Below are 10960 nucleotides of genomic sequence, written 5' to 3'. Positions count from 1 at the left end.
CCAATAAAACACAAATATCTCCTCCACATTCAACGGATTCACACATTACGACCCATCACGTTCCTACTCCCATTGAATCATTGTATCCAGATTCCATTCCAATTCCAATTCCAATTCCAATTCCAATTCCACCCGAACCCTCAACCATTTTATTAAATTTATGACATCCAGGTCAAGACAACGACACACTCCTTCCTGCCCTTAAATTACCCCCAAACCAATCCCATTCACTTGCAGACTCATGGATCGAACCATTGAACAACAAGAAGATGATCTGCAGAACGGAAGCGGAGGGAAAACAACTGACTACGACTCCGTGGAGCGAATATTCGAGAGCAAGAAGGTTCCACCAGCTTACTCTCCGTGCATTCGTCGTGAGCTTTATTCTGGGGATTCTGTTCACGTTCATTGTCATGAAGCTTAACCTTACAACCGGAATCATTCCGTCGTTGAACGTCTCCGCCGGTCTGCTGGGGTTCTTCTTCGTCAAAACTTGGACTAAGTTTCTCTGTTGAAGCAGCCGTTTACCAGACAGGAGAATACGGTTATTCAGACGTGCGTCGTCGCCTTCTCTGGTAAGTAACTTGTGTTTTTCTTTTTATTTACTTTTTTACGAAGAGATTTTAACCGTGCTTAGTTATTTAGCTACTGCTGTTCACGAGTTTGCTGTGAATATTATAGATCTCAAATCTTGTCCAACCAATAATAACAAAAGGCATCAATAATTATGTGACTGTGGTATCTGTAATTGTTTATTTATTTTTCAACGGCAACATATTTTCATTTATTTGGAAATTATAGTTTGGTACCTAAAAGTCTAAAACACAAGAAATTAAAACCTCATTAAAAACACAAGAAATTAAATGAATTTCATAATGCTTACAAAAGTTAAAACTGATGTTTCATAAATTGTTGAATCTTTAAGTTTCATTGTTATTTTGCTAAAGCCATTCAATTTTTATTTCAACAATCAAAATTTATCGTGAATTTTTGAATAAATGTTAATTTAAAAATAAGTTGAATAGAAAACATATAAAAACGTGATTACTATTTATAGTTTTTTTAAAAGTTTAACATGAAGTAGGAGAAAAGCCGAGGATTGTGGAAAAAGAAGTTATGCTAAATAATAACTAAGTTTTATAATTATTTCATTTAAGTTTAGTTGAAAAGAAAAAACTCACAATTTAGTAATCAAATTATTTTTCATTTAAATCACTTAACTATAAAAATTAATACTTATTAAAAAATTAAAAATTTGAAACAATATAAAATTTTTTTAACCAGAGATATTCTTGTTTTCATGGCTTGCATGGCTTGCAAGGTTACAGGGTAAAGTCATATATTCTTGTTTCTAATTCTTCATCTAGGTTTTAACCAGAGATAATAAAACCGTCTTGTTTGCAAGTTAACGGTCGAACCCAACACCAACCCAAAATGTGTTAAACAACCTTTTCAACCTAGAAAATTGTTATGTTATGCAGTGTAACACTTTTAACTTACAAATTTACAGTAAAAAAAAAAAATACAAATGTGTATAAAATAATTACATTTAGAAGTATTAATATGGCACAAAATCTTATCTTGATTCCTTTTTTAATCTTTTGCAACCAATTCCTAATTAGTTTGAATCATGACATATAAAAACACATTTTTTTAAACCTATAAATAAGCATTTTCAGATGAATGTGTTCGGGTTAGGGTTGAGCAAGATTCTGGTTGGCTCGAGTATCTGGAGTAGCCGACCTGATTAAGCCTTTTCAGTTCAGTTGGTGATCTTAATTTTGGTGTGCATTTGGGTTTGATCTAGTCAAAATTAGAAACATTTTAGCCAAAGAAATTAATATTTGGTCTTAACCCGACACAAGACCAAATCTAAACTAGACACAAATATTAATTCGACCCACACACATTTAGACTAAATCTAAACTCGTGGATTTCATGTTAAGTTCACGCAGTAAATTTACATTGAACTATATATGACTTGCAGGTATTTATCGGCATAGCCATGATATTAGGTGACGGGCTCTACAACTTTATCAAAGTCCTCGGTCACACTTTATTCGGCTTATACCACCAATTCACTCAAGACAAAACCAAAGCGGACCCGATCACTGGCAACTCATCCCCTGATCTTCCTTCCCTCTCCTACGACGACCAAAAACGCACCCGTCTCTTTCTCAAAGACCAAATCCCCACGTGGATCGCAATCACGGGCTACTTAACCATCGCCATCGCCTCCGTTGTCACTCTCCCACACATCTTCCACCAACTCAAATGGTACTACATTGCCGCTATTTACGTATTTGCCCCTGCTTTAGCCTTCTGCAACGCTTACGGATGCGGGCTAACCGACTGGTCCTTAGCATCAACCTACGGGAAGCTAGCGATCTTCGTTATTGGAGCATGGGCTGGCGGGTCAAACGGGGGCGTGCTAGCCGGGCTAGCCGCATGTGGGGTCATGATGAATATTGTCTCGACCGCATCCGACCTATCCCAGGACTTCAAAACCGGTTACATGACTTTAGCTTCACCCAGGTCCATGTTCGTGAGCCAAGTGATCGGGACTGCGATGGGCTGCATTATCTCCCCGTGCGTGTTCTGGTTGTTTTACAACGCATTTGACGACCTCGGGACCCCCGGGTCCGAGTACCCCGCACCGTACGCGCAAATTTACCGAAACATGGCGATTTTGGGTGTCGAAGGGTTCTCGACATTGCCTCGAAAATGCCTGACACTTTGTTATATCTTCTTTGCGTTTGCGATGGCGGTTAACGGGGTTAGGGATTTGTTAGGGAAGAGTCGGGCTCGGTTTATTCCGATTCCAATGGCAATGGCGATTGAGGGTATTTTGCGATTGATATGTGTGTTGGGAGTTTGATACTGTTTATATGGTCCAAGGTTAATAAGGCGAAAGCGGCTGCGTTCGGGCCTGCGGTTGCTTCGGGTTTGATTTGCGGGGATGGGATTTGGACGTTACCGAGCTCGATATTGGCTTTGGCGGGTGTTAATCCTCCGATTTGCATGAAGTTTCTGTCGAGATCGACTAATGCTAAAGTTGATAAATGGCTCGCAACACATTGATCCATTTGTAGGTAATATTGTGTAATAGCCGTCAAGTAGGAAAATGAAAAGGTGTGAAATTCATATAGATATCAAAATGCTTGTTAGTCGGTTTCATTTCTTTGTATTGGTGTATTGAAGAAACACCAATCGAACCCCGACCGATTACTGGTAACCTAGGGGTTGGAGAGCTGTTTCCCACGAGGGGTTAGACCCTTGGAAGATGGTTCTTCTGATAACCTGCAAAACAGACACCGTGAGCTCGTCACTGAGAAGGGGGGGGGTTCCTCCTTGTGACCACCCTCCGGCGTGAGAATCAGACTAGATTGCTCTTTAAATATAAAAGTATATTAAGAGATTGCTAGAGCAGATATCAGGTATATATGATGATAATATGATAAGATGAGATGGTCATACCATTTGGGGTATTTATAGCCGAAGGTAGGTTTCCAAGGGGTTTAGCCGGCCCAACACGCTACCAACTGTAACCTATGCACGTGCCCTGTCTGTGAGTGGTGGATAGGTAGCGGCTGACACAGAGCAGGCGTGTCGTGCACTCTTCCTCTTCTGCCAACAACAGGCTAGGCACGTGGTATGGCAGGAGTTGGTGGGTAGGCGGCGGCTATTGGTCACAGTGCTGTGGCGTGCTGTCTGCCATGCTGCTGTCAGTGAGCTGTCGCATTCTTGGTCAGATCTTTTGTCTGTACCTCGTCAGGTATCACACAAAAGATCCTCCATCATACGGACTGGCTCATTTAGGCGGGAGTTTTCCCCCTCCCGCCTTTGCTCATTCCTTCAGGTGACACTGGGGAGAGTTAAGTGCCTAGTGCGTGTAGCCATGCTGCGCGGGTGGCCTTCACTCATGGCTTGTATCCGAGGCTGCGGGAACAGGCGGAGTCCTTCACCATGGGAGGCATTTCCTGCGGGACCAGCTTGCATACTGCGCGTAAGGACGTCACTTCTCTGAGCATGGTTGGTCCTGCGGATCCAGTTGGTCTCTGCGCAGACGTCCCTGTTTAAGGTGAGTCTTGCGGGTCCAACTGGGCTCTGCTGGGACCTACCTCTTCAAGTCCCCCCAGTCCAATGTTCTTCTCATGCGTGTTTAATAAAGTGAGGTGAACTTTTGGACTTAAAAGGGTTTTGAAAAGGGTTTTGTAAGGTTTTCCATGGGAAGTCCTTGTCACTTGCAGAAATGCCCGAGTTTCCTGCTTGGTCTTTGGGTATGATGCGGGTAGGTCTGTAACCTCCTCGCAAGTCAGGAGCATTGAGTCCCAGTTGTGTGGATTCTCCATGAGGTTTTGGTAGTTTTGAACATAGTGATCAATTATGTTAAAACCACCACTTCCATCCTGGAGCTTCAAACAACGTAGTTCTCGACGTTCCCGCTATGCGGGGATGTTATTTCCTTTTCCGCAAGCATTGCCCAGAAGATCCTTCTTGGTTTCAATTCCCAGCGGAGCGCTAGGTATGTGAAGGGTTTTGCCTTAACACTGTACCTGCGCTCGTCTTACGGTTACTTCACTTCCAAGGTATTCCTGGCGTCAATTCCCTGCGGGTGCTAGGTATGTGAAGGGTTTTGCCTTTACACTGTACCCGCACCTGTCTTATAGTTACTTGGTTGCCGAGGTACTTGGCTTCAATTCCCTGCGGGTGCAAGGTATGTGAAGGGTTTTGCCTTAACACTGTACCCGCATCCGTCTTATGGTTACTTGTTCGCCAAGGTTTTCTTGGCTTCAATTCCCTGCGGGTGCTAGGTATGTGAAGGGTTTTGCCTTAACACTGTACCCGCATCCGTCTTATGGTTACTTGTTCGCCAAGGTTTTCTTGGCTTCAATTCCCTGCGGGTGCTAGGTATGTGAAGGGTTTTGCCTTAACACTGTACCCGCATCCGTCTTATGGTTACTTGTTCGCCAAGGTAAGGGGGTATTTTCCCGCTTCTTTTTAAATTTTGAATTTTGAAATTCGAAAGGTTGGTGGAAAGATAGGAACAGTCCAAACCTCTGAAACGTCGCGCGACGGTTTCTTCTGATTGTCAGGACGTGCAGGAAGTTATGGTGACGTGACATTATATGGTCATTCCAGACGCTTTTTCAGGCGCGTGGGCGCGATTTTTCGGGCGCGTGGCCGCGAAATTACTGGCACACGTCCTGTCAACAGCTGTTGCCAGTCTGCTTTTTGCCACGTGTCATAGTTTCATTGCACCTTCGATTTCTCTCTCCTTCGCATTAAATTCACCGCATTAATTGCGATTAGTATATAAAGGGGGAGAGGGTTATTTGCAATTCACACTTTTCACTTTCATCTCTTCTTCTCAAGTAATTTCCGGTGAATTTTTCTGTTCAGTAAAGCATTACCCTGAAATCTCTTTTCATCTTTCTTCCACTATGCCTTCTCATGATGCTGATGACCAGAAGACTGCTGGCGAATGCCAGTGCTCTCTTCCTGTCGATCTGTACCAGTATATCGTCAGGAAGTTCATGCTCGAGTCTCTCGAGCCTGAGTTTCCTGAACCCCACCATACTGTGTACGATGCCCCTAGTGGCAAGATCGGGGTTTATGCTGCATTCTTTGTCTACGGAAACCTTAGGTTTCCGTTGACAAAGTTTGTGTACCGTGTTCTGGAGAGGCACGGTGTGCACCTGACAGAGGTGCACCCCATGGCCATTGCCAAGGTCCGGCACTTTGAGTGGGTGTGCCGGATACTGGGCCTTGAGCCCCTCGTTGACCGTCTGATGACCTTCTACACTTGGAGGTGCATCCAGGGGTGGTACACTCTTACAACCCGTATCAAGGGTTTAAAGATTTGTACCACCGAGCGGAGTCTTCGCTCGTGGAGAAGAGAGTTCTTCTTCATATCCGCTCGCGCCATCCCCATCGCCATGAAGTTCAAGAATGGCCAGGCGCTTCCGAACCTTCCCGCCCTCAACTACGAGGAGGCGGAATGGTTCTCGAAGATATCCCGGGTCCATTCCCCGGTTTTCCGTTTTCCGGAGTCGGCGATGGTGATGCTGGGGATGAGCCGGGTGTGGAAGGCGGCGAATGCGGATAAGGTTCCGATCGTCCTTGAATATGGTTCGAACTCTGTCCCTTATGGTACGTCTTGTTTCATTTTGCTGACTTCGATTTTTTCTAACTTTCTTGTTGATTTCAGAGGGGAACGATCTTCAGTCGCTCCTGAACCCGCGGGAGGAAGATGGTCCCGCGCGGATGGGTACTCGTGCTCTGGACGAGAACGAGTTGCCCATCTTAGAGCAGACCGCGGGTCGGTTCGTGGAGGTTTACCCGCCAGGCCAAGAGATCCTGAGCCACCGACGGCCAGGTAAGCCTATCTTCTACCCTGAACCTCTCAATGCTGTGCCTGCTGCTGGAGTTGACATTTCTTCTTCTGAGGAATCCGCAGAAGGTCCTCCACTGGTGCGGAAGAAAAAGGCTGCCGTCGGGAAAGGCAAGGAGAAGGTGGCCTCTACGGCCGACCCGGTAGTCCTATCTGACTCGGAGTCAGATAGTGCAGAGGTGGCGGGGGAGCCCGGTGGTGAAGAGACCACCGCTCCGGAGGCTGTAGCGACGACGACGGTTACCGGTGTCAAGAGGCCGGCTCCATCGGGTTCGCCCCCGCTCGTCCGTACGTTCAAGCTCAAGAAACCCCGTAAGTGCCCCCATAATTCTTGTCTAGATTTGTTGTTTCAAATAAATTTTTCTAACACTTTTGCTTGTGCAGGTGTGGATGTTGACGCATTCCAGGGTGGAGTTGGAGCAAGTATTCCTCCGCCAATGAGGGAAGGCTCGGTCAGCCTTCCCGAGGCGTCGACCCAGGCGTCTGCGCCTGCTTCCGTTGGTTCCAGCCTTCCTAAGGCTGTTCCAGCTGAGAAGGTGTCTCCGCCGGCCGTGAGTGCAATTTTTACAGCATCTTTCACGGAGCCGGCGGTTACTGTTGCTGAGGAGGCGACGCCAATAATGGCTACCACAGCGGCTGCCACTATACCTGCGCCACCGGCACCGACGGCCGGACCATCAGGTACGCGCCGGGCTTCCCGCCGATCTATGACACCTTCCCGTCTGCCTGACCTGTTGGATGGATTTCCTTTAGGTTCAGGTGATGGGTTTGGCGGCTATCGGCCTGTTATTGACCCTACAGGTACGTAGGGTTCTTTTTCCTTTGTATATTTTTGTCATCTTTTCCTAACTGCCTTTGTTTCTTTTGCAGTGTCGGATTCCAATGAAGTGTATGTTCCAAGATGGAACATACGCCGAGGAACAACCCTTCGCACCCCTGTGGAGTGCGTGGATTGGGCTCGCCACGCTGCTCCTCATGGTGCGTTGGGGGAAGCCATGGCTAGCTACCAGGAGGGTAGGCTAACCAATGAGCTTCGGGTTCTCCAGGCCCGGACGCAGCCCCGCGTCGAGCTGCTTTGTCGTGAAAACGACAAGTTAAAAGCAGCTCGCGCCAAAGATGTATCTGAAGCGCGGGCTCTTCGGGAGGAGAACCGGCAGTTGGCCGCTGCCGCAGCCGAGAAGGAGAAGGCATTCAAGGCCCTCGAGGTTGAAGTCCAGGCGCGACTCGAGGCCCGCTCCAAGGCTGCCCAAGCTGTGAATGAACAGCTTCGGCTGGCCAAGGAGACTGCGCGAAACTCAACTGAGAGGGCTGCCAAGGCTGAAGCTGTTGCTGAGCCGCTTCGCGAAGAGAATGAGCAGCTTAAATGCAAATTAAAGGCTCTTCAGCATGCTCATGACGCCTTGGCAATGGAAGATGCCAAGAAGCTGCACTAGATCCTTGACCAGAGGGGGGTGCTTGACCGCACTGAAAGGAAACTCAAAAGCGTCGAAGAGGCTGCCGCCAAGGAAGTTCAACTTGCCAACCTTGATAAGAGCGGAGCCGAACGTGCTTACAAAGAAAGTCAAGCTACCCTCCAATGGCTGCTTCGAGAAGCGTTGCCTCAGGTATCTTTAACTTTTTCTTTACGCTTTCTGCTCGTAATTAGAAAATGTTCTAACTTGTATTCTCTTGTAGGTTGTGCGTCGGGTCCTTTCGGAGACCTCTTATGACGATGCGATGAGCACAGCCCTCAACGCTTCTCATGAGGATGGGGAGAAGACTGGCTTCCTGCTTGGTCTAGGGTTTGCTGAGAGAGGCTTTCCGCCCTCCAACTTCCCTTTATTCAATGTTAATACTGAAGCTGCTTATGACCAAGCTGTGAACCAGTACGCTGCCTTCCCGCATCCAGTGGTGGAGAAGGTGAACGAAGCTGCTGCTGCTGATGATGGGCTAAACATCCTTAAGGCTTTCCTTGGGCAGCCGCGCTCTGACGGTGCTGGTCCAAGCGGAGGTGGCCCTGAAGCCTGATCCTGAAGATCCCTTCCCACTGCTAGGATAGACTTAGCTTTGTATAGATTTCTTTTAGGCGGGTAGTTACCCGGCCACTGTTGTAATATATCATTGAAATATACGATTGTTATTCCTTTCATTGGATTCTTTGCTTTATAAACTTATGACTTGCATACTTAGTTTAAAATAGCAATTTTCCAAGTGTTTAGAATAAGAACCTTCGAACGTGGTTGATAGTGGGTTAAAGTTTCGCTTCCTCCTTCGTGATTGTGCGGGTAGAACCGTCACTTGCACTTGGTAGGATGGCAAAACTTTTACCCATACCTGACCTGCGTGTAGGTTTTTCTTACCTTTTTAAGAATTTTGTTTTGAACCGTTCGACGCGCGGCTGTCGATAGGTTAGTGTTCATCTTCCTTTCATGATTCGTGCGGATAGACCGGCACTTTCATTTAATGGAATAATTGAACTCCTTCAACTGACCTGCGTGAAGGTTTGCCACGTTATTGGGTTCGTGCGGGTAAGACCGCCTTCCCATGCAACGACTTCACGTAATGTGAATGCCGTCACCAGTGTTGGATAGTTTTAACCGTTCGACGCGCGGTTGTTGATAGGTTAGTGTTCATCTTCCTTTCATGATTCGTGCGGATAGACCGGCACTTTCATTTAATGGAATAATTGAACTCCTTCAACTGACCTGCGTGAAAGTTTGCCTGTTGAGGATAAGTTAACCTTTGAACGTGGCTGATAATAGGTGTGAAGTTTTGCTTCCTCTTTCGTGATTGTGCGGGTAGACCCGTCACTTGCACTTAGTAGGATGGCATAACTTTACCCATATCTGACCTGCGTATAGGTTTACCTTTTCCTCTTAAGAATTTTGAACTGTCCCACGCGCGGTTGTTGATAGGTTGGTGCAGTTCCCTCGAATGATTCATGCGGATAGGCCAGCACTTTCATATGGTAACTTTTTTCTCCTTCAACTGACCTGCGTGAAGGTTTATCATGCTTTTTGGGTTCGTGCGGGTAGGACCGCCTTCCCATGCAATGACGTTTTTTGTAATTATGCGGTGAAAACCGGCATATTAGTGTGTACAAAAGTGTAAATGTAAATCATCAGCTTCGACGTTTGAAAGAGAATCATTTCCATTAGAAGTGGCTCTTGGCCTTTTCTGTACAAATTGGAATTGATTACATGCAAACTGTGTAATTGAACTCCCTTCCATGTTGGGACAGGAGTGCCATCGAGCCGACACGCACCTGTTTCGGGATCTCGTTCTTTATGCAGCATGTAGTCTCCATATTGAAGCTGATTTTTTATTCATGTTTACCCCAGCCATGGTTCCACACGCACCTGCCTGCTTAGCTTTTATTTCGCCACGAGGTGTGCGAGCGTCCCATCTCTGACGAATGTTTCGACCATGTCTTTTACGTCTATGCATTCTTCAGTGTTGTGGCCTTTTGTTCTGTGATAGTCACAGTACTTGCTCCGATCAGCATCGTGACGATGTCGGATTACTGGAGGCTTTGGCCATGGGAGCTCTTCAGTAGCAAATATGTCAGTGACGCTTTTGGTAAGTGGCGTCCATCTGGAGTTCCGGTGCAGCTTTACATTATCCCTTTCACCCAATCGATGCTGTAAGCCGGATGAGGTGTCAAAGTTTACCCTTGACTGCCAAATGCCTTGCTTCCGTTTTTTGTTCAATCGGGCGGTGAGGATGTTGTCCTCTCTCGTCCTCTGGGTGTACAGGTTTGTGCTCTGCGGAAGGTCTCTACCCAGTTGCTTCTCCGTTTCCGCATAGCGTTTAGCTGCTGTCATGATGCCATCCCATGTGGATGGCATTCCATCTTTACCCGTTAGGGTGCGGATAAGCTCTGGGTCCTGCGCGCCCTGGATGAAGGCTGCGCGAACAAGATCCTCGCTGATATTGCCCAAACTTAACTTCTTTGAGTTGAAGCGAGTGATGAAGTTTGGTAGAGATTCATCTTCTTCCCGTATGCATTTGAGGATTGTCCATTGCTCCTCGGTATACTTTCGCTGCTGGCTGAAGTGTTGGCTAAACTTCTGCTGGAAGTCTGCCCAGTCGTAAATGTGGTTAACCGGTAAACGATCAAACCAAACCCTAGCAGCCCCCACCAGCGTCATTTGAAACATGTAACACCACGTGGGTTCCGTCCAGTTGCTGACGGTTGCCCCTGCTATTAACCTGTTCAAATGGTCGTCTGGGTCGGACATACCATCATAAGTGCCTATGTTGGGCATTTGTTTGGCACTTTTTGGGGCAATTGCTTCCGCAATGTCCCTTGCAAATTTGGACGTTCCCGCATTTGCAACGTTCGGTCTGTACGTTTTGGAGAAGTCTCGTGGACTTCCACCTGTGCTTTTTGGTTTGAAGGCTTGTCCAAAATGCCTTCTCGGTTGGGAATCCGTTTCCTTACGCTTCCCTTTTGCCCTATGGCGAGGGTTCGCGTCGGAGTCGGATTCCTCCGAGTCATTGTCCAAGTATTCTTCGAATTCGTCGGCCTGTTGGACGGAACGCAAGCGTTCGTCCAACTCAGCTTGGAATTCCTTTTGTCGTGCC

The 10960-nt window shown here is 46.9% G+C and overlaps 1 pseudogene; it reads left to right on the top strand.

Annotated features, from left to right (window-relative positions):
* The first annotated feature begins 1314 nt into the window (after positions 1-1314).
* Positions 1315-3117, top strand: LOC143586736 (putative metal-nicotianamine transporter YSL7 pseudogene; annotated as a pseudogene).
* The last annotated feature ends 7843 nt before the right edge of the window (positions 3118-10960 follow it).

This window comes from Bidens hawaiensis, unplaced genomic scaffold (assembly GCF_021521415.1).
Source record: "Bidens hawaiensis isolate Kalapana, Puna unplaced genomic scaffold, B.hawaiensis_p1.1 tig00034820_1, whole genome shotgun sequence".
In the NCBI taxonomy this organism is placed as follows: Eukaryota; Viridiplantae; Streptophyta; class Magnoliopsida; order Asterales; family Asteraceae; genus Bidens; species Bidens hawaiensis.
This window is presented reverse-complemented; position numbering and strand designations above follow the sequence as displayed.